The sequence below is a fragment of the Lissotriton vulgaris genome, chromosome 1_1 (genome assembly GCF_964263255.1).
Source record: "Lissotriton vulgaris chromosome 1_1, aLisVul1.2, whole genome shotgun sequence".
Classification (NCBI taxonomy): Eukaryota; Metazoa; Chordata; class Amphibia; order Caudata; family Salamandridae; genus Lissotriton; species Lissotriton vulgaris.
The window spans coordinates 760,138,169-760,163,086 of record NC_141685.1 but is presented as its reverse complement, the minus strand read 5'-3'; positions in this window follow the sequence as shown (position 1 = coordinate 760,163,086).

The window sequence follows — 24,918 nt, the reverse complement described above, 5'->3', positions numbered from 1 at the left end:
CTCAATACACTCACTTATCGGAAGCTCACCATAGCCTATCACGCATTGACTACATTCTAATCCCAGTAGCGTGAGGACACACTATTCAAAAGATTCGTCACCTGGGCTGGGGTCTTTCAGATCATTCCCCGTCTGGATGAGAGTGATACTGGGACAGTTAAATGCAGGGAGGGTGGCCCCCATTAACTCTTGGTATCTGAAGGACCCGGAAGAGCATTGCCTGTGCTACAGACAATTACTTTCAGGACAACGTGGGTACGGTTGAATCAGCTCAGACGATATGGGGCCCTTACAAAATGGTCATTCGGGATGAAACCCTTTCCCTAATTGCCGGGAGAAAGAAGTAAAGGCAGGCAGATCTCGAGCAGGCGGAGGAAGAAGTCTTAAAAGTAGAAGATGACGTAGCCCAAGCAGTAACGCCCAAAAGAATCCACCTCCTGAAGTTGAGACAAGACGAATTTAAAAACATAGCAGAGGATAGGGCCAGGGCGCACAGCAGAGAAGTCCAGAACAGAATCTATGAACATGGGGATAAGGCAGGAAAGCTAATAGAATGGTTAGACAGACGAGACTGGGCATTGCGTCTGGTACCAGAGTTGCGGGACGAAGACTCCATTCCCATAGTAGACTCACAGGCAATGGTGGATGCGTTCGGGGAACATTATCAGACGGTCTACCACACAACCAGTAGATTCACAGAGGGCGAAAATAGCGAGCTGCTCAGGGACATTAGGCTTCCCACCCTCTCAGATGAAAATAGAACATATTTAGAATCCCTGCTAATGAATAACGAAGTAGCACAGGCAATAAGGGGGATCAATTGAGGGAAGGAGTTGGGTCCTAACGACATTCCCATTGAAATGTACAAACTGAGACCCAACAAGATCGGCCCCCATCTCCGCTCCATGTTTGTGGAAAGCAGAGACAAAGGAATACTACCGTATGATCAGCGAGTTGCAACCATAGTAGTCATACATAAAGAAGGCGAATCCAAAACTTACTGTGCGTCATACAGGCCTATATCACTGCTAAATGTGGAGCCTAAGATTCTCGCAAAATTGCTTGCAACACGCCTCACCAAAGTTATTAATACTTTAGTCCACCCTGACCAGTCGGGCTTCATGCCACACTGCAATGCGACACTTAATCTACGCTGCCTACACAGAGTACTGAGAAAAGTATCGCCCTTACTTGAACCGGCTATATTGGTATCTCTAGATGCCACCATGGCTTTTGATATAGTCGAATGGCCATACCTCTTTGCGGTGTTGGGCAAATTGGGGTTTCATCCTTCATTTGTAAGCTGGGTCCGCCTGTTGTATTCCAGTCCCATGGCCTGGGTGGTAGTTAAGATCTGTAAGTCTGCAGACTTCCAGCTGAGCTGGGCACACGCTAGGGATGTCCTTTGTCCCAGCTCCTCTTTGCACTGGAACCCCTTGCAGCTTGGATTTGGCAGGATCAAGTAATTCGCGGAATGAAATGGGCCCAAGGCTGGGAGGACAAGATTTTGCTGTAAGTAGGCGACATCCTTCTTTCTATGACTTCTCCTAGAGCCTCATTGGTTGGTCTCTTCGACATTCTCGCAATATTCGGGAGATTCTCAGGCTTTACGGTAAACTGGACAAAGTCAGTTGTCTATGTCCTCCAGGGAGGTCCACCTACTCAACCGAGGAACTGCTGATCCAGATAGCAGCGTAGGGCTTCTGATACCTCGGCATCTATGTAACGCTGAATCCGGAACTCCGCTTTGCCCATAATTTGGAACCACCTATTCAGAGGATAAAAAGTGATGTCCGACATTGGATATCCCTCCCCTTTCCTTATTGGGTAAAGCGGGCTTCTTCAGGATGATGGCCCTTCTCCGATTTCTGTACGCTCTCCAAAATGCAATGGATCCAGTCCCTGCGTCCTATTTTAAAGTAATAGAAAACCTGCAAAGAGAACTCCTTTGGGACGGCAGGCCCCGAATTTAGTTCTCTAAGTTGACGCTCAATTGGTACGATGGGGGAATCAGTCTCCCAGACATCAAGAAATACTACTGGGCGTCTCATATTGCGGCAATTAACCATGGGGCCTATGGTTGTCCGAATGATCCCGGATACGCCATGGACAGGTGGTTGCTCCCAGGGGGAGATTACAGCAGAGCATTATATGCCAAACCCCGCAGATTCCCTCTTACCGGGCCAACTGCACACTCAATCCATATATGGCATGCGGCCAACAAACAACTAGGATGGGAGGATAAATACACACTGGCTACTCCACTATGGAGTTTCGAGAGATTGGGGAGACTGTGGAAAACCAAGGGATTCGACAATTGGGACCTTATTGGAATCTCGCAAATTAAAGATATCTGGGGGGCGGGGACGGTTATCCCCTTCGCCACTCTTAAACAGCAATACAGCCTGGCTTACACTGAATACTATCGATACCTCCAAATATGACACGCCCTACACACCCAGGTAGCCGGGAACACCAAGCTTCCGGAAGCCTCCTCCCTAGAGGACAAAATACTTGTTGGCAATCTCCCGGAGAAGGCTATCTCGCTTATATATAAAAAGCTGAATAATAACATGGTGGACCAGCTACAACCCTTGAAGGAGAAATGGGTCGGAGATGGCTTGGAGCTAGATGAGGAGGACTGGCAGGGGGCAGTTTGCTCCCCACAGGAGGTTGCCATTCAGGCCAGGATGAGATTGGTCCAGCTCAAAACATTGCATAGGATCTACATTACAGTGCATGGCTTAGTGCGAATGGGTAAGGCGGAGAATGACGAGTGCTGAAGGGGGTGTGGGGAAATGGGTACTTTTATACACATTCTGTGGAATTGTCAACGCATACAATAATACTGGGGAGCCATACACCGAACCCTACGAGACGACCTCCATATAGACATACAGCCCGAAGCTCGAAGGTGTCTGCTTAATGTTTGGGAGCCAACAGATCTCAATACATACGCTACACAATGGACAACCCTGACATACATGATAGCAAAAAGAAATATAGCACAACAATGGGGGCGCGAGTCAACATCCCAAACGGAGTAAGTGGACAAAAGACCTGGACTGGTGCATGTTCAGGGAGAAGTCAGTCTAAGTCGCCAGAGGGTGCCCAGTAAGTGGGGAAAGGTATGGGGGGCATGGAATAGATATAGAGGGGATATCTGCACTCCACCTACTTCCCAGACTGATACTGAAACTCTGGAAACCCCTTGAATTCTCACAATCTGTAAATGTTACCTGATATATGATGTTGATGTCTGGAACTACGTAATTATGATGTCGCTTGCAAATTTCTTGTGATTGTGAGTTATGTCGAAATTGTTCAATAAAAAGAAATATAAAAAAAAGTTGACTTGATCCCCAGAATTGCACAAAATAAGTAACCCAAACAGATAAAAACAAACATTGTGAATCATCTTCCTTCCCCTAGTGGGTTACGGTCATGTCGACATTTGTCTGTAAAAGACATTCACTTTTCTGTTTTCCCTAAGCCCTCTACTTCTCCACCCAGGCCTGCCCCTTATATGTGTGTCCTAAAAGCCTGGAGGGCCCACATTTCCACGGCCTGGAACTTTCAGCAGCATTCTCACCCCCACTTCGACAGACAGAAGCCACAAACGTTGTTACTATCAAGTCTCTGTGGCAGGAGTTGTTGAGCTGAAAAGTGCTGAAAGGACCGCTTTCATCTTCAAAGGTAATTACTCTTTCTCCTCCACCAGCCCCAGGATCTCCAGACCCTCTGTGATGGTTCACTGAAAGAATATCGACCACAAAAATATAGATGTAAAAAATATTAAGGGAACAATATAGAATACAAAAATATTGACTCCCTACACTTAAAAAGGTAAGTACAAAAACAATGAGAAAAAAATATATAGTTTACAACAATATAATTGTATTACATATCATTTTTAAAATATATGTAATTTAAAATAAACCAATTAAATACTAACTTTAATTTATTTATAGAAAGGGTCCGATTGCGATGTCGGGAAGAAAGCCTCCTACCGAGAGTCGGAACCTCCTCGACCACATCAGAGCCCTTTCAACCGACTCGGTCGGTTTAAATTCTGACCACTCGATTACGATGTTTGCAGTTGGAACGTAAACTGCAAGGCCATTCTGAATCGGTTCTGACTGACTCGTGGAGTATTCCTCTCGGTTGGAACTGCATCGTTCAACCCTATGGAAAGTGTTTCCACCCTCGGGATTACGATGTCACTTTCTAACAGCTTTTCAGCGCCGGCATGTCTGACACGGAAAGGCTGTCGCAAAGTGACTTTAGGGGCCCCTGGCTGGCCCCCTTGACCCCCGCGGTCTACGGTTGATGGCTGAGGGAGTACCTAAGGGACCACCCTGTAAAACCCTGCACTGTGTGGCAGGAACCATGGGTTGCTTGTGACAAAGTGCAGGCTTTTCCACCAACACCCTAGTTCCCTGTAGGAGCTTGTGTTATCGTCAGTGGTTGGGCGGAAAACAAGCTCCCATAGGAAACAATGGGAATCCGACTGAACAGTGTTCAGCCACATCGTAATCTAGCGGTTGGAACCACGGCCTACAAGTCAGTCGGTCGCGATTCAGAGTCTGTGTCGTGCAGAGGCTTTCTTCCCCATATTGTAATGAGCCCATAAATGTATATTTTAACAAATACAGCAAATAAACTTCCTTTTAAAAATGTAAACACACATATATATATGTATATAAATATATATATATATATATATATATATATATATATATATATATATATATATATATATATATACATATACATTCAAAAGCTCAAATCTATACTACTATTATAAAGAGAGAACAGACACCTTTTGGCAAGGTAAACTTGGGAACCACAGCGCCAATCCACACACCCAATACATTGTTGTAATCCTCAGGGTGTGTAGATGGACATAGGCTGCATAAAATAAAAAAAAAACGTAAATTAAAAAATTTAACTTTAAAAACAAAGTAGTCTCCTAAAAGTAGCGCCGGCCACGACGTATCGCTTGCCGCGACCTAGCGATGTCCGCAACGTGCGTGATGACTACAGGCGGGGAGGAGCAGTGACGAGCAGCTAAGAGTGGCGGTGAAGTCGGGAGCGCGGGGAAGAGCGGCGGCTCAGGTAAGGCAAAGGCGAGGCGGGAGGAGGGAGGCGGGAGGCGGTCTGGGCAATGTCGGGGCGGGTGGGGTAAGGCAAAGGCAAAGGCGAGGCGGGAGGCGGGCGGGAGGCGGTCTGGGCAATGTCGGGGCGGGCGGGGGCCGGGGCGGGAGTGCACCCAAGCCTGAAATGTTGCCCCCAGCCCCCTTCTGCCCTGGGCAACGCTCCCGCAATCCGGAAATGCTGCCCACAGCCCCCTTCTGCCCCAGGCAATGCTGGGGCGGGCTGCTAGTCAACATATAAAGCTAATGCCTAGTCCATGATGCTTTCAACTGTTGATTCATGGTCTTCATCACATGAAAGCACTACGCCATATCTCAGCCTTTTAAAAAATCAACACCACGTGCCTTTGTTACCAATAGGCATGGACAACAGAATCTGTTACATTATTCATGCCCTTGTTTCACAAACACAGCGTTTCTTAGTCTTATTTTTGTCATGTTATTTTTTAAAATCCAATATAGGAACCACCTTCCATTTCATGGGTAGATTAGGTGATGCATCTAAACAGAATTATAAACCTCATTTTAACATTTTACCAATAAAAAAGAACTCCCAGATTTACATTCAATGTTCACATTGTCACCCATTGATTGGTCTAACTATCCCTGGAGACATCTCATGATCAGCAAGTGATGCATTGTAGGGGCGTGGCTTAGGCACCATCGGGTATGGACGCGTGAGCTAAGAGCTCTGTGTCGGCCTCCCGATTTCTCCTGAATAACAGACCTCCCTGATGGTGCAGGCAGCCCTGGGGTGAGCCCCCTACGACTGGGAGGTGCCAGCACGCACTTCGAGCCTCGGCCTGGGCCCCTGGGGCCGTCCGCTTGGGGATCGTGGCTGGTCCCCCTAGAGGAGCCCGACCAACTTGCTTCTGGCCTACTGGGGACCCGGCATCCCCGAACTTGCGTGGACTACAATCCGCCGATGGTGACCAGGGACCCGGCAGAGGCGAGACCCAGCGCCGCGGTGGGGCACGAGTGCTGACCGCGCCGCGGACACATTGGCGGCTGAGGAATAAGAAACGCTATACTGGCCCGGGAGGTGCCTGAATGACTGTGGGCGACCGGCTGTGCCCGGGAGAGCCGCGATCTCTGGAGAGGCCTGGGAGTCCCCGTGGCGGCGGCGGAGTCCGGCGTCAGCGCTGAATATGCCATAGGTGCCCCCGGGGAGCGACCGGAGGGCGCTACCAGCGGCGGCCCCTCTGGGGTTTATGGTGGGGCGGAGCGGGCTCGCCCCCACGGGTCGGCTGAGGACTACAGTGACCAGGAGGAGCGGCGGCGAGGATACTTCGCCTGTGCTGGCAGCGTGGGGACCCTGCACTGAGGTACCCCCCCAGCGCCGTGCTGCCGCCTCCGCGTTCTGGAGCAGGGTGAGACATTGTGAGGACGCCTCCGTGGGTGCTGCGCCCCGTTGCCCTGTGCCCCGGGATCCTTGGGGGGCTGGTGCATTAAGGACACCCCGCCAGGGAAAGGCCAGCTTTATCCCGGGCCTGTAGTGAGCGGACTGCGGCGCATATGGCTTGGCGGCTGGGGCCTCCGTAGGTCCACCAGTGAGCGCCTCCCCCTGACGGAGACGAGGACAGTCGTAGTGGGCAATCTGCCGGTGCTGCGGAGTGCGGCCCCCCCTGGTGGAACTGACGGTGGGGCTAGGTGAAGTTGTGCCCGTATCAGATGGTGGCTGGTGCTCCTGCTTTCAACCCGCAGACGTTGACCGGAGCACTTGGTGTGCATTTTACACTTCCCGGAGACCACGGCTAGAGGAGAGTAGCCCTGGCCTTTTGAGCTGGACCTCTGTCCTGGAGATTGGGCCATGGGAAAGCAGCGGCGAGTCCCAGGGGCGTCACAGACTGACCAAGTTGAGGACCCACATGAGACTCAGGACCAGGGCCCCGCTCGTGATCCGGCTGCGGGCTGCAGCAGCAGCAAATGGAAACGGATCCTCAAGGCTATATCGGACACGAAGGAGGCGCTATGACAGGACATTGCGCAGGTGTCACTGAACCTTGGATTGTTGCGGGCGGACCATGGCAAGCTGGCGGATCGCGTCAAGAGCACAGAACTGGCGCTGGAGACACTGGAGCCTGCCCAGAAGGCGTCGGAGGCGTCCTTGGATGACCTATGGCGCAGAGTGCAACTGCTGGAGAGGAGGGCCCTAGACACAGAAGGGCGTAATAGACGCAACAACGTCCGGGTGGTGGGCATGCCCGAAAAAAATCGAAGGGGACAACATGGTAGATTACCTAGAACTTTGGCTGTGGGATGTGGTTGCCCCGGAGGGCCTGTCGCAATTCTACACGCTGGAAAGGGCCCATCGTGTGCTGGCCCGCCCGCCAGCCCTGGGCCGTCCTTCCAGGCCGGTGGTCTCGCGCCTGCTCCACTTCAGGGACCGTGACCTCATCTTACAGAATGCCCAGACCTCTGGCCCATATAGGGTTGACAATGCCTCAGTCTCCCTTTACCCTGATTACTCTCAAGAGGTCCAACAGAGCCGCTTTTCCTTCATGTCGATCAAGAGGGCCCTTCGCGACGACGCATACAATATGCCCTGTTCTTCCCGGCGCACTTGAAGGTCATGGTGGACGGAACTGCTACCTTCTTTGATACGGCGGACGACGCATGGCACTGGCTCGTGCGGGTAAGGACGGCGCTGGACAGCGGAATTCGGAGGCCGAGGCTCAGCCAAAGCCTCTTAGGGGCCGTCACAGCAGGAAACGTGTAGTGAACAGGCGGTCACAGTCGACTTCCCAGACGGAGCTGGAGAGACAAGCAGCGTTGCAGACGGTCACTATTATTTCGGGAGCGGCGGCTGAAGTTTCGATGGCAGAATCAGGGTCCCAACTAGAAGAGAGTGATGGCAACCGTCTTGCACTCAGTATTCAAATTCATCAAATGACCAATGACCGATTAAAAAAATCGCAGACGGGATTCCGCCCAGGGCAGGGCACCGACATCGCCCTCCTGGTAGCGGTGGAAGAGGCCAGAGCACTGCTCGACGCGGGAGGATCAGTGGCAGTGATCCTCCTCGACCTCAGTGCGGCCTTCGACACCGTTAACCACCAACTCCTGATTCACCGTCTCAGGAGCGTTGGCGTGGAAGGAAAAGCACTCTCCTGGCTATCGTCCTTTCTGGGCCATCGGTCCTTTCAAATCTGGGAGAATAACACCGGCTCCTCCGAAAAACCCCTCCAGTGTGGTGTACCTCAGGGCTCCTCCCTGAGCCCCACATTATTTAATATCTACATGTCCCCACTGGAGGAGGTCGTCATCCCATTCGGAGTGAGCATCGTCAGCTATGCTGACGATACACAACTAGTGGTCTCCCTATCGCACCCGAGCCAACAACCTGCGGACCTCTACACCTGTCTGACACAGATACAAGGATGGATGAACTGATCTCATCTCAAACTTAACGGTTCAAAAACCGACATCCTTCTCCTGGGTCAGAAGGGACCTTCCCTGTCATCAAACATCTGGTCACAGAACAATTGGCCACCCTGTTTAGGCCCGCCCCCAGACCCAAAGCCCGAGATCAAGAGCTTAGGTGTCTGGCTCAAAAAGGACCTATCGTTTGCTACACAGGCAAAAAAAGTAGCCGGGATGTGCTTTGGGCTCCTAAAATCAATTCGAAAAATCCTGCCCCTTCTCCCCCCTACCGCAAAAAAATTACTGGTCCAAGGTCTAATACTCTCCAGGATCGACTACAGCAATGCCATCTACCTGGGCGCTCCTGAGGCCACCCTGAACCGGCTACAGAGGATCCAAAACGCGGCTGCCCGCATCGATACCAACACTTCCGCCAGAGCCTCAGCCAAACCCGTTCTGAGACTCCTCCACTGGCTCCCGGTCAGGGAACGAGTGCAGTTCAAAGCCCTCTGCCTGGCCCACAAATCGCTGCAAAACAAAGGACCTCCGATCCTAGCTAAATTCATCACACCCTACAAAGCCTCAAGATCTCTCCGTTCCGATCAGGAACACTTCATCACCATCCCCAGAGTCAAGAAGGCCCGGACGGGCGGAAGACGCTTCTCAGTTCACACAGCACGTCTCTGGAACGCTCTACCCCGCGAGATCAGAACAGAGCCCAACTATCTATGCTTCAGAAAGAGGCTGAAAACCCTCCTATTCCCACAAAATCCCTAATTCACTTCCTGCCCCTCACTACCCTCTGGTTAACTGTTCCTAGCGCTGGGATACTCACGGGTGACTACGCGCTCTACAAAAATGTATTAATAATAATAATAATAATAATAATCAAAGATAAACAATTTTACATTATAGACTTGAAAATAAACAATTGCGTGCAGCATGCAGCGGGAAACTAGGTTCTGCAAGCCTATAAGAGTTCAAAACAGGAGAATACCAAATAGAGATCTGGTTGTCCCCGTGCACTGCTACGAGTCACTCATCCGAGTGTACTATAGTAAACAATAGATTGAATTGCAGTTCAAAACATTTAAGAGACAATTTCATAGTCTTGAAAGAGCACGACTAACATTAAACAGCATATAGTCCATTGTGGCTTTTCATGAAGTTTCTTTATGTCCATTCATAAATTTCAGAAAAAATTTATGAATGTACATAAATGTTCGTCGTGCTCTTTCAAGACTATGAAATTGTATCTTGAATGTTTTGAACTGCAATTCAATCTATTGTTCACTATAGTACACTCGGATGAGTGACTCGTAGCAGTGCACCGGGACAACCAGATCTCTATCTGGTATTCTCCTGTTTAGAATCAGGGTCCCAGCATGGATCGGCGGAGGTGGGGTCAAAGGGTTCTGAGGAGGACGATGGACATCTGCATCAGGTCACTCCAGGGACTGCTGATGGCCTGATGGACGAGTGACGCTGCATGGCCCAGGCCTGTGTACAGTAAGGGGAGGTGCACTGAACATTGTCTTGTGTCATTGGGGGGAGGGGGGGGGGTTGCTTATGGCACAGCTGGAGATGATGGGGGGCTCGATTTCTTGCAGAGGCGGGGGTGCCCGGGGGGGGGGGGGGGGATATTGGACATTGGATATTGGATTTGCTGGTTTCTGACGTTTGATTGCTGAATATTGCCTTTTTGATGTTTGAATTTTGCCTGGGGGGCTTCCCTGGGGTGGACCACTGTCTGGTGGAGGGGTGTTCAGCACGTGAGGCTCGACCGGTGAGCTGGAGAGGTGAGACTGTTGCTAGACCCGTATAGGTGTTAGGTCACCCCCTCGAACTCACACCTATTGTGAGACTCTGGTAGCTACCAGAGTTTTTCCCTTCTTAGGGTTGTGTTTGGATGGGTACTTATGGTTTAGAGCCAGTTCTGGGGAAGGATAGGAAGGGGGTTTGTTGGGGAAGTTTTGCAAAGGGGGGGTTGTCAGTGTGCCCACTAGGCTGTCTTGTTTTTTTTGCGTTATACTCTCTAATGGCGAACCAACTTGAATTAAAATGTGTCACTTGGAATGTGCGAGGGCTGAACTCCATGAGAAAACGTTACAAAGTACATGCTTACTTAGTCCGCAGGGGGATCCAGGTGGCTTTTTTGCAGAAGACACACACTGGCCAGACTGAGGGGCGGGCGCTGCAGAGGAGATGGAGAGGTCAACTATTCTACATCACTTACTCTGCATTCGCCAGGGGGGCCCTCATTTGGGTGCGGGTCGGGGGTTCCCTTCCAACCCATGAACACGATTGTAGACCCGGAAGGGAGGTTTGTGTTGGTGCTCGGCAGCTTTGATGGCAGGGATGTGACACTTTGCAGCGTATATGCCCCAAACTCCGAACACGCCATTTTCTTTGCGCGCCTTTCTGGGAGGCTAGCGTTCTTTTTAGTTGGTACGGTGTTCTTGGGAGGGGACTTCAATTCTGTCACTGATGTAGAGCTGGATAGCTCCCACCCACCACTGTCTCAGTCGGCGGTGCGCAGAATAGCTAGAGTGAGAAGGGACTGGCAGGAAGCATGAGGCCTTGTGGACGCCAGGCGGGCGCACCACCCCACAGATAAGGACTATTCGTTTTATTCGATACTGCACGATCTACATGTGAGGCTCGATGGCATTTTGTGCACCCCAGGAGCCCTGGAGATCATGCATCATAGCGAGTATCTAGCCAGGATGCTTTCAGACCACAACCCCTGTCTGATAACTGTCCTCTGGTCACGGATGAGACCAGTGATCCCGACGTGGCGTCTGAACCCGGTGATGCTGGAGGACCCCACGTTCCGAGCAGAGCTCGGGGAGGGCGTGGAACGCCATTTTGCAGAAAACTCAGGGACGGTGATGAGTCGAGCCCACGAGTGGGATGCGTTTAAGGCAGTGGTGCGGGGGATATGCATCTCGTCCATTGCCGGGACACGTAAGTAATTGCTAAAGGATGTAGACCGGGTAGAGGCCCATCTGCGTCAGAAGGAAATAGATCTTCACGCGTCCGGGAGTGGCCAGGAGAGGGTGTCGGTGGCGCGGTAGGATGTGGCCGTCCAGGTAAAGCGGCTCCGCTGCTATGACTACAAGAAGTACATGGTACGCGCGCATGCTGAAAGGGACAAGTTAGGGTCGTTGTTGGCCTGGCTGGCACATCCGGCTGTCTGGGGATCCCCAATAGTATCACTGACCACACCTGCTGGAGACCTGGTCTATTCGCAGAAAGGGGTTAACGACCAATTTCTGGATTACTACACACTCCTGTATCGGAGCAGCATGGGGGACCTACCCGATGAACTGGACGATTATCTAGCAGCCACAGGGCTGTCTCAGTTGGCATCAAACTGGGCGAAGCAATCTCATTGGGAGAAATTAGTGCGGCGGTTAAACATATGGCCAGGAGGAAAACGCCTGGGGCGGATGGCCTTCCGGTGGAATTCTATGCGGCGTACATTGATATCCTGGCGCCCCACTGGCAGTCGGTCTACAGAGAGGCGTGGGAATCGGGTAGGTTGCCGATCACCACGAGAGAAGCGATCATAGTGCCGCTGTTGAAGAAAGGAGGGCTCCCCACCTCTAGGACAGCGTACCAACCACTTTCGATGCTCACGGTTGATTATAAGATCCTCAGCAAGATTTTGGCCATGCGACTCCTGGGCCACATGACCACCCTGGTGCATCCGGACCAATCGGGGTTTATCCCCACTAGGAACACCGCGACGTGTATACGTCGGGTGATACGGATCATGCGGGAAAGGGAGGAGGGAACAGCCGAGGCCATAGTGCTATCAGTGGATATCGAAAAGGCGTTCGATAGCGCAGAGTGGCCATATTTGTTTCGGGTGTTGAAGGGCTTTGGCCTAGGAGATCAGTTTGTACGTTGGACCAGATTGCTGTATAATTCCGCCACAGCCAGGGTTCGTACGGGACCCACTATTTCAGCGGCTTGTCAGGTGGGGAGAGGCGCCCGACAGGGTTGTTCCTTGTCCCCACTGCTATTTGCGCTAGCATTTGAACCGTTAGCGGTGCATGCCTGTCAGGGGCAATTATGCGAGTGTGTTTTGATGCGTGGGGAGCTTCACCACATATCCCTGTACGCGGATGACCTCCTCCTATATCTGGCTGATGCAGGGGATTCCGTGCAGGGCGCTAGAACCCTGCTTCGGGATTTCGGTCGCTTGTCAGGTTTACAGGTGAACTGGACGAAGACCTGCCTGTTTCCCTTGTCCCCAGAGGGTCAGCCGCCTCTGGAGCTTGAGGGCCTGAGGTGGGACCTGATTGCCTGCCGTATCTGGGGGGCCGCATATTTCATGCCCCCATTGACCTCTTTGAGGGGAATGTAGGTGGCACGCTGCGGGGGCTCAAGGGCTGCATGGCGTTTTGGCGGACTCTCCCACTCTCGGTGGCAGGGCGCATAGCCCTTTTGAAGATAGTGGGACTCCCACGGCTGCCTTACTTCTTTCGTACTTTGCCGGTCTGGATACCTGTCTCCTTTTTTAAGACGCTCCGAGCGCTGATGACAGGGTTCATTTGGGGATCCGGCGGGTAGCACTAGCCACTCTTTATGATTTGGGCCTGATAATGGCAAAAAGGGAGCTTACTACGCACTGGAAGGCGAGGGCGGGTCCTAGCTTTCGCAGATGGAAGGCGGGCTTTTTGAGCTGGGCGGGAAGTAAAGGGACGCTTCGGCTACAACTGGCCAAGCGTTCCTCCAACGACAAAGCACTGGAGGCAGCAAGGGCATGGGGAGCATTGGTGGCGGAGCTCCAATCCCCGGTAGAACTGGATGAGGTGGAGGGGGACCAGGCAGATGTAGACCAGAATGCGGCGGCCAGGGTGGGGGTCCCCGGGAATACTGAGGGGAATGATTTGGATGGGGACGCTTAAGCACAATATAGGAGGAATCAGCTCCTACACGACACATTCGCATGACTGTGACAGTGGCCGGGTGTACGCATGAGTAATCTGATGGAATCTGCTGTTATTTGAGTTCAGTTACAATATTATCTGTCATGGATGTATGTTAATTTTCTCAATGCACAGGGAACTATGTAGCTAATAGTTGGATAGTGGATGGGGGCACACTGACAGGGGGGTGGGGGTAGAGAGGGAAGTGGGTGGGGGAGATAGGGGGTGCATGCTGTGAACCGAGTTATCCTGTATAATACGTCCAGTGCTGGGTTGCCCGTCAGATAATTGGGCCCGCATTTCTGCTTTGATGACATGTTGGTTTTAAAATCAATAAAAATTCTTTAAAGAAAAATAAAATCAAGTGATGCATTGTATTATTGTATTATCTATTGTCTAACAACATCAATTAATATTGATGCTTAGCATTATCTAACTGATGCTTATGTAGACAATATAGCCCATAGCCATTATGGCAGGTCACTTTTGAATAAAGTTTAACATCTCTGGGGTCGATTCCGATGCGATTCAGAAGGGCTGTGAATTGGATTCGGGTTTGCCGAATCTGATCCGGAGCCCTTGTTTCCGAAAGACTTGTTTCCAGTTCCGAACGAGCAAGTACAATGCCTGGAAACCGTACTGGCTGTCCAAATCTGTTCCGGAAGGCATAGGGACAGAACAAGCCATTCCGGATCCCATTCGTACAGCTCTATGGACTTGGTTTTCAAGTGAGCGAGTTCAATGAGCGATTCAGACAGGCGTTCCAAATCAGTTTCTCAAGAACGAATCGGCTGCCGGAATCGGTCTTTGGAACCCCATAGCAGGCCCCTGTCAACCGGGGCCCTCCGAATCGGGCCAGTGGGGGTACCAAAAGGACCTCCCTTCCCAACCATGCATAATGTGGCAGGTACTATGGGGTGCCCGCCACAGGGTGCACAATTTTTTCCAGCCACCCATTTCTTCAATTGGAGCCTGTGTATTCGGTCGGAACACAGGCTCCCGATGAAGGCATTGGGAGCCCAACCAAATCGTATCCGGAAGCATCCGGATGCATCGTAATTGGTTGGTTGGACTCCCCGGATCCCATTCGCTCTGAAACCATTCTAAGACCGATTCAGTTGGAATGCTTTCTGAACGGCATAGTTATCTACCCCTTAGACACAAACTAATTTGCAGGTGGATATGTAAAATCTATATCGCTGTCGGTGGTAATAAATATAAAAACAATATTAATAACAATAGCTATACATAAATAGATCCTATTCCTATTTGATGTTTGTAAACATTATTAAATATATTTTATGTCCTTATGCCTGATAACTTCTTTTAAATTGTAATGTGCTAACAAAGTGCTCACAATGTGCTAAAGTACTCAATTTTGGAAGCCAAATAGCAGCATAATTTATAACTAACTCATGTCATGATGTTAATACATGTATCCATCGACTACTTTTGGATACCTATTAGTTTTCATGTGGATTGGCATATGTCTATTCAAACATTTGATGATGTTTTAGCTCCTCACTCCAATTAGAGTGAATAGCACCAATATATTCTATTTCAATCTGTACATGCGATCTAAAGTACTAATATATGCATAAAAAAGATAAAGTGACTTGTGCTCATTCTTATCCGATAGAATCATAAACACATAAAAACTACGAAACTCTTCCTTAACTTGATTATTTAATGCACAATCCTTAGATAAACCTTAATGAGGCCTAAAGCATTTGCTGCCACGACCTGTTCAAAAGTTATCCCCTATATTTGCAATCATAAAAAATGATGGAGGTCCTAGCTCGTGTTGAGCTCCAGAATAAATTTGGATTCCAATTGCATTAACCCCTTCGCTGCTCATGACGAGCTCAGCTCGTCATGAGGCACGGTTGAGCTGTGCTTATGACGAGCTGAGCTCGTCATGAACAATGGGAAACAGTGGCCTGCAGCAGAGGAGGGGAATTGCCTTAGCAGCGATGAGGTTAATAGCTTTTCCCTGCTGCCCCCTCTCCTTAACATTGGCACTGCCCCAATTACAAAGTATTTGAGATTGTTCAAATTGTTGTTATGAACCAATTTGAAGTGTCGTGCAACGGGGTACGTTGGATCAGAGTTCACTATCGCCCTTATATGCTGTAAAATTCTACTCTGCACCTGTAGCTTTGTGCTCTCCACGTATCTTAAACCGCACAGGCATTCACGCACATAAACATCAAACTCAGTTCTGCATGTATAGTGCCCCCTGATATGGGCTTGTTTCTCCACAAAAGCCAGTTTATAGCTTTTCATATTGAAACCAAGTTTACAGGCCCGACACAAGCTACATTTATTAAATCAATTTTTCGGGGATAACCAATACTGGCTAGAACTTACTTCAGGGCTGCTATTGACCAAAGAATTTCTCATAGAAGGTACTCGTCTTAATATCAGGGAGGGATTGTCAGGGAGGACTTGGCCCAATGTCTTATCTGTCAGCACAATGGGCCATTGATTGTTAGTAATTGATCGTATTTGCCTCTCCTGTTTGCAGAATGTTGTGACAAGCCTAATGCTATCAGGCTTGTCTGGCATTATGGGAGCCCCCACACTCCTATATTCAGTACTACTCGGGACCTTGAAGAGGATAAATTCCCTAGGTTGTGCATTTGCTTTCAACTTCGTATGATACAGATTTTCTACCTTAGACCTAGTTCGTTGAATCTATCAGTTGCCTCATTTTGACATATCTCAAGATCAGCTTCAGAGCTACATATCTTACAAATCCTGAGCTATTCCCCGTATGGGATACTTTGAATAAGATGCCTGGGATGAAAGTTTGTTGCGTGGAGAATCAAATTTCCTGCCATTACTCTTCTGTGTAATTTCAGTTCCACTCGACCATTACTAAGATATACTTGCACATCTAAGAACTCAAGTGATAGGTTACTGATCTGCGCTGTGAACTCCAAATATATAATTATTCATATTAATCTGTTCTACGAATGAAGTAGCACTCTCCTCCGATCCCCTCCAAATAATAAAAAGATTTTCTATAAAATGCCTCCAACTCACTACATGATTGTCCCAATCCTGATCATGTTTTACTTGTCCACGTGTAAACCCACGTAACTGGGGGAGAGGCAGGCTCCCATAGCAACTCCCCTCATTTGATAAAAAATTTACCAAATAGAAAATAGATGTTGGTAAGACATAAGTTGTTCGCTTTTAGCAGCATTTGATTGTGGTTGTAAAAACAAATTGACCTCTTATTAAAAAAAGGGCTCTACCAACTTTAGACCATCATCATGCTTTATTCTTGTATATAATGATGTGATGCCCATTGTGATGAATGTATGGTCATCTTTCCAAGCCATTTTATGCAGTTTCTTAAGAAAATCGCCTGTATCTTTAACGTATGATGGTAAGCTTGTAAGAAATCCCTGTAGATAATAATTCACATACTGTGCACTTTTGGGATAAAGTAGATGTCTGGTACCACCAGGAATTCATTATTTAGGAAATTAAAATCATCCTTCGAAATCAACCCTTCCCGCTTCCATTGTGTCAAATTGCCTTTGACTACAGACTTGACAGTCCTTAAATCCTGTGGAGTGGCTCTTCTGTAGCATAATATATCATCCAAATGCTTATATGCCTCTTTAAGATATTCTTCTATATAATTACATATATACAAATATTAACTAATTATAAATTAATTAAAATTAATTTACTCCCCACCCTTTACCCCTTAAAAATCCAAAACCCACCCAAAAAATGTAATTAAACAATTACCATAATTAATCAATTAATTAATTACATGTAATTATCAAATAATTATTAATTAAAAATAAACTACTTCCCACCCATTACCCTTTATAAACCCAAAACCCACACCAAATAAATGTAATTAAACAATTAACACAATTATCAATTAATTAATTAAATTTAATTAACTAATTATTAATAATTAAAAATAAATTACTACCCACCCTTTAGCCCTATAAACCCCACAGCCCGCACCTAAAAATAAAATTACACAATTACCATACTTAGTTATCAATGTATTAATATTGATTAACAAGTAATTATTAATGAAAAATAAATTACTTCCCTCCTTCTACCCCCTTAACTCCAGAACTCACACAAAATGTACAAAACAAAGTTAAAGCACAATTAACACTATTAAATATCAATTTAATATATATTGTTAAATAGCAAATAATCATTAATTTGTTATAATTAAATTATTTCCCACCCTATTCCCCTTTAATCCCACATTCCGCTATGGAACTAAAAAACACAAAATATAATTAAATTAAATTTGATAACTACTAAAAATTTAACACATAGATTAAAAACAAACAATACTTATACAAAAAAAATGACATCACATACATTTAAAATATATACTAGAATACATAACACTAATTAAAAAACAATATTGACTTCTATTTGTTAAAAATGTATATTGCTTACCTAAATCGATATTCTTCTCCACAATATGCTTGCAGTTGATATTCTGTGTCACGATATTTCCAACTTGATAATTGTGTCAGTCGATATTACTGATTCCATATTTTGTCTGAATACCCTCTGTGATGAAACACACTTGGTGTAGTCGCCTTCCTATTGGAAAATAAGTCTGGAGGTGTGCCCCTAGCTATATTTTGACATATGCAATCAGTTGAAAAGAGCGTTGTTTTGGGGCGATGATAGCTGACAGGTCTTGATAGATGTTTATTGTATGATCTTCAAAGGTGATCGGGCCTTTCTCCTGTGCCGCCACCACCATGATTCCCGATTTTTGTGTTTAGTGGTGCACAAACATGAGAATGTCGGGATGGGGATTGGACCCACGTGCTGCAGCGCCTGTTCTATGTGTTCGGGATATTCTCCGACTCAGTCAGGTCTAGGAAAATATGCATACAGTTTTCTAATGTATATTTCCATTTTTTCTTCAGATTCAGCAAGCAGTGGAACCCCCCTAATGTGCATATTTTGTCTTATGAATCCATTCTACAAATCTTTTAGGTGGATCAGTAAGTCATCATTGCGTGGCATGAGTGGTTGTTGTCTTGTGGCTTCCAATGTGGTTTCCATGGCATCTCTGGTATCCTCCAGGGATTCAACTCTGTGCCCTAAGACTGTAGCTTACTGTACGATATATTGTAGGTCCTTAGAGACGTCTTCGCAAAGGTGGGTGATGTCACCAAGGATGCTTGCTCCGGCAGAGGTCCTTTATGAAGGATCTTTTAGTAGGGGCTTCAGGACCCTAAGCTTCTGTATGAGTCTCATCACCTGTTGGTCAATAGAGTGCTCATTGTTACTGGTCTATTTGCAGTGCTCCCGCCATGATCAACATGTCTTATATAGTCAGATCTTTTTCATTCTTCATTGAGAACATTGCTCTGTGGACTCCTTAACTTTCTGTGTGAGCAAGGGGTAAACTTGTATATCAGCCAGTTCTCAGTTGCCATTGAAGTTCATCCAATGACTATGATTTACTTCCTGTAGAAGGCTGCCGCCCTGGTCAACATGTCATATATTGAGTTCTATTTTATTCTTCATCGAGATCATAGCTCTGTGGACTCCTTAGCTGTCTCAGAGGGCAAGGGGTAAACTTGTACGACAGCCGGGTCTCAGTTGCAGCTGAAGCCCATCTGTTGATTATGGTTCAGTTCCTGTAGATGTGCCCACAAGTGTGGAGCAGGCAGCCCTGAGTCAAGGTATTGGGGGTCTGCAACAACAACACCCCAGCCAACAGAGCAGCTCAAGAGCACATGGTCTCAGCTGTGGCAGCTGTCTAATGCAGTGACTGTACACTTCGTGGATGAGGGTTATCAGGTCAATTTTGCATGTCACTCTCGCAAGGAGCCTCTTGCTTCTTGGGCTGAGACACTAAGCAAACTAAGCACACTTTCGCTGCATTGTGGGTTAGGGCCTTAGATATAGGTTTTATTGTTACCTACTTATTACCACTTTAATAAAGTGGTAATAGATAGAGAAATTAATTTATATTTTTCTATATATTTTTACAGCACTTGACAGAAAATGGCTTTTTTAGAAAAAGCAATTCAAGTAGCATTTTAATTTATAGGTATTAGTGCAGTACTACATAGACTATTTAATAAGGATTACATTAAAAATACACTGTAGTACACAATTGTGTTAAATATATCATAGCACAGTGTATTTTTTATTTTTTACCATATTTATTTTTTCACTTATTGAAGTGCCCTTGTACTTCCTAGGAACATAAAATATAGAGAAAGGTTAAAATAATTTTCCCTACCTCTTTAATATCTTTAATAAAGTGGTAATAGGTAGGGAAAAATATAAAACCCAATAAGTACCTATATATAAGCCCATAACACAGCCTTGTTTCAATTAAAACATTGCTGCCTTTAACTTTTGTAAAGGCAGTCATTAGCCAATAACATAATGCCTTGTCATTGCTATGTACAGGAGTAATTTTGCAAAATACCCCAAAAGTTTGTGGAATTACTGTGGTCACAGATATCACTAACTTAAATTAGATTATAACTTTAAAAATACCTACCTCCATTATCCAAAAGAATCATCTAGACACCATAATCTATATTCCTGCCAATTTTAATTCTAATCCGTTCAGCCGTTTTTGCACTGTGTGCAATACAAAAGTCTACAGAAAATGCATTAGTGAAAAAACGCATTTTGGGACCACTCTGGTTTCTTTGCAACGCCTTGACCAATTACCGCAAAACTTTGCATCAGCCGCCAATGTAGAAAAAACTATCTCAGGGAATCCTAACTATAACTCCAAAGTGGCTACTGCTAGACACAAGGAGAAAGAGCATGCTATGTGTTAGACAAAACACATAGTTTACCTTTCAAAAAAAGGACAAAAAAATACATTTTTGCAGATTTTACCTATATTCTGCTATTGATTTTACCTTTACTCTGCTATTGATTTCTTTTTTTGACAGCTTTTGCTTCAGTTATTACTTGAGCAACAGAGCAAATGCAAAATGATTAAACAGATTTTCACTTAGCTACAAAAAGGTCCTAATCTGAGTGAAGTTCTACTTTCATGCCAAGTTTGGTGTAATTACATTAAAAAATGTTAGTACAGTGAAGAGCAAAAATGCCTATGCAAGCTAGAATGGACAATCCATCTTTTTGCTTCCTCTTCCTAGGTCTCACCTGACGAAAGCACATGCGCTGTCGCTGTGAGGAGTATTGTTCACAATATAGGGCTTGGAGTTGGCTCATTGCATCCATTCATTTTTCTTTATTGTCACCCTTCTTTGCTGCCTCCTAAAAAGCCAGATCTTGCAGGCATCACTGCATTTTCTTTCTGTGGAGCACGGACCATAAAGATGCTTACTCTTGATTAGTGCCTATCCACTGCTAGCGCTGTGATTCAGGTACTATTTATTCTTCCCCTTCAACTCCCCATGTCTGTGGTGCTTCTTCCCCTCCCACCTACTCATTCTCCATGTTTCTGCCCCCATCCTACCACCATGGTTGGTGCTTGCACACAACCACACCCCTTCCCTCATCCTCGCTTGCTCGTCCAGCCTGAAAAAAAGCACTATGACACAGCACTAGCCACGTCACAGCACTTTTTTCTAACTTAACTCTTAGCTATGCTGCACAGCCATGCTGATGTACAACATGGCTAAAAGACATTGGCAAAGCCAATAGCTCTCACATAGGCTAGACCTATTAGCTTTGCCAATGCTGGTTTCTTTTTCCCTGTGGCCAGATCACATACACAATTGTGTCCAGATGTGTTCATTGTCTGCCAGAATTTGTGCACATTTACCAAACGACGAACATATCTTGGCTTTTTAATGGAAAGTGATACTTACTCAATAGTGTGTTTGTGAGTGAGTGTGTGAGTGTGTGCATGTGAGTGAGTGTGTGCGTGTGAGTGTGTGTGTGCGTGTGAGTGTGTGTGTGTGCGTGTGAGTGTGTGTGTGAGTGTGTGTGTGTGTGTGTGAAGCTGCAGTAGTTTCTGTAGAAATTGGATTTCTGGTTGGCTAGGGTATGCACCTAAGCCAGGCAGAGCCCACTACTCTAGTCAGGGTAAGGGAGTTACACACCCAATATAACCCTAGTTCATCCCCTTGGTAGCTTGCCACGAGCCATCAGACGTATCCCAGAGGCAATGTGTAAAGCGTTTGCACAACACACACACCTGTGACACAATAAATACACCATAAAAGAGACTCCACACAGTAGTATATAAAACTACTTATTTGTATTGCATACAAACATAGACCACCTACACCAATATTCACTTTGTCAATTAGGCAATTGTCAAAACATCACAGTTAGCGCGATGAGATAAAGACTTATATGTTGCAAATGCCAAGAAAACACCATTAATGTACATAATATGGAGATCATGAAATAATACTTGTTATCCTGTCACTGCACGGCATAAAACAACACATATAACATCAGGGCATGAATATGAAGCAGTTTGGTTAAAATGAAAACACATGGGGGCGTGGCTAAGATGGCGGCTCGGTAAGACGTGTCTCGCGGAGGCTCCCTGGACCCGATCCCCCGCCAGGAACCTTTGCGGACCTTCGCCCTAACCGAGCCGGCCATCGTCAGCGGATAGGGTCCTTGTGAGTTGCTGCGGCCGAGGAGCCGGTGGCGAGGCTCGGGGACGGCGAGGAGCGCCGAGAAACGGAGACGCCTAGCTGCCGCCGGAAGGCGCGAGAAGAAGTGACCCGGGCGCTGGTGCCTGGCGGTCCAAGGGGACCCCCCGCAGCATCATGGACACGGGTGAGGTGGAGTCGGGGACTCCGGCGGCGTCTGCGGTGGTCAGGGAGCGACGTCCTGCAGCACCAGACGGTGAGTCAGGCGGACCGGAGGAGGACTATGCAGTGCCGGGTCCGCCGGCCTCCGGAGCTACGTGAGGCCCCGACGTGGGCCTAGTGGAGGTGGGCGCCGAGAAACGGAGGCGCCTAGCTGCCGCCGAAAGGCGCGAATAGAGGAGACCCGGGCGCTGGTACCTGGCGGCCCGACGAGACCCCACACAGCATTGCAGACACGGGGGAGGTGTCGTCGGAGACTCCGGCGGCGTCTGTGGGGGCCAGGGAGCAAAGTCCTACAGCACCAGACTGCGACCCGGCGGACTGTGCAGTGCCGGGTCCGCCGGCCTCCAGAGCTACGCGAGGCCCCGGCGTGGGCCTAGTGGAGGGGGCGCGGCCTAGTCACATCGTGGGCCGGTGAGGCCTAACAGCAGCAGAGCGCGTGGCCCGGCTGGCCGCCACAACGAAGAGTGACCGCATCGGAGGGGGCAGGGAAGGAGGTCACCCCCCCCCGCCACGCGTCTACTGCTAACGTGGCCCGGGTGGAAGACGGGAGGCACCGGGCTGTGGCGGGGCCCTGTCGTCTCGGGAGAGGAGGTGAGCGGTGACCGGGGGGGCGGCCAAGGAGTGACTGGGGGCACGGCAGGGGGTCCCCCCCCCCATTACTGGCGAAAAGGGCGCACCCCAGGGCAGGAGTCCTTGCGGGGTCCCATACTGAGTGACCTCGACTGCAGGGGTGGCCGGCCCCCCCCCACCCCACGGGAGACCATCAACGAGGTGCAGAGGGAGACGGAGGCCCCGAGAATGAGAAGGCGGACTGCCGGTGCGAACACATGGGAGAGGGGCCTCAACGAGTAGCGGAACGACGGGCTCACCCCAAGACATAGGAGTACCTGGAGCCGGGAGGGGAGCTCGGAGGCCCGAACCAGGGACGCCCGGGGCCCCAGGACAGGCCGCAGCTGAACCACCGAGAAGTATCGAGGAGGCGAGGGGCCACGGGGGCGACGGGCCCTTGGAGGTGACAGCCCGGGCAGATCGATGGGGGCCCGGTGAGCTGCCACGAGCGCCACGACCTGCCAAGCACACCACAGGGGGCAGCAACCAGAGGGCCTTCGGCAGAGGCTTTAGGGTCACGGAGTCTGACAAGGCGCAGAACCAAGGTGCCGGACGGGCACAGGTGTCCCCACCGCCGTGCGACTCGAGCACCCAGGGGAGTTCGGCAAGTGCGCCCAGGACCACGGCCTGATTGAAGCCCACAGCTGGGACCGGGATCACCATGACGACCAACGGACGCAAGGGGAGCCGTAACATCTCGGAGATGCTGGCCAAGGGACCCTCGAAGACCGACAAGAGCCCAGACAAGCCAACGTCGGGGCCCCCCCCCCAAGGGGAAGGACATCCCTGAGGGCGAGACGCCGGCAACTAAGGCGTTTATGGAGGCCCTCTTCACCTCCCTGAAAGAGGACATCCAAACCTTCGACAGGAAATGACCGGGGAATACAAGGAGCTCCGGCGAGATGTCGATGACCTGGGGGAGAGAGTGGCGGCCAACGAGCTCTCAGGCCAGGCCAGAAGTGAAGAAATAGAACTCCTCCGGCAAGAGATAATCCGCCTCCACGACCAACAGATGGACCTCCAGACCCACACGGAGGACCTGGAGAACCGCTCCAGGCGAAATAACATTCGAGTCCGGAACGTGCCGCCAAAGGCGGAGGGTGATGACACGGCGGGGTACCTACAAGCGCTCTTCCGAATGGTGCTGGGTGAGGGGGATGACTTTGTGATTCGCATTGACAGAGCACACCGGGTGGGCCCGGCCCGCAGGTCCCAGGGCCCCCTGCCGGACATCTTGGCCTTTCTGCCGGACTACCCCCTAAAGGAGCGCATATTGAGAGAGGCACGTCGCAAGCAGCCCCTTCGTTTCCTAGACCACAATGTGGAACTCTTTCAGGACCTGGCTGCGACTTCCCTACAGAAGCGAAGGGCGTTCAGGGTTGCCACCGCTTTTCTACGTAAGGAGGGGGTCCCCTATTCCTGGGGGCATCCTTTCCGTCTCGTCTTCAGGTGGAATGGCGCCCTCCACCAGCTGTGTTCCCTACAGGACACCTGTGCCGTGTTGGGCATCCCCCACGAGGAACCACACCAGGATGACACGGATGAAGGAAGATCCTCTGGAGCCGCGTCCGGCTCCCCTGGGACGACGGGGGACGGCTGGCAGAAAGTGCGCCGAGACAGGCAGCGGAGAAAGACACTCAAACCCAACCCGGACACGGTAGCCCAGGAACGGGCTGCAGCGATCCAAGTAGTATCTAAAGACACCGGTGCCGATTCCTGAGTCGACTCCAGCGAAGGTCGTCATCAGCTAAGTTTTGACTCCTGGTCGGGGGGGTCGGGGGCCGAGAGCCGCCACTGCCACACACCCACACTTTGACTCATTTACCACAGGCCTAGACTGTCAAATGATTGGCCTGGGACTATGTTCACCAGTTGGAGGGGGGGGAGGGGGCAAGGGCGTTAGTTGGGGGGGGGTGTTGGGGCTGGGGAGGGCGAGGGGGAGGGTGCTCGGTGTGTTCCACATGGACTAGCGACAGGCGCTCCAGGTGGGGTTGGCTCGGGGCTCACTTCAGGGCAGGCAGGATGCTCACATACCCATGGCTGTTGACAGCATACGTA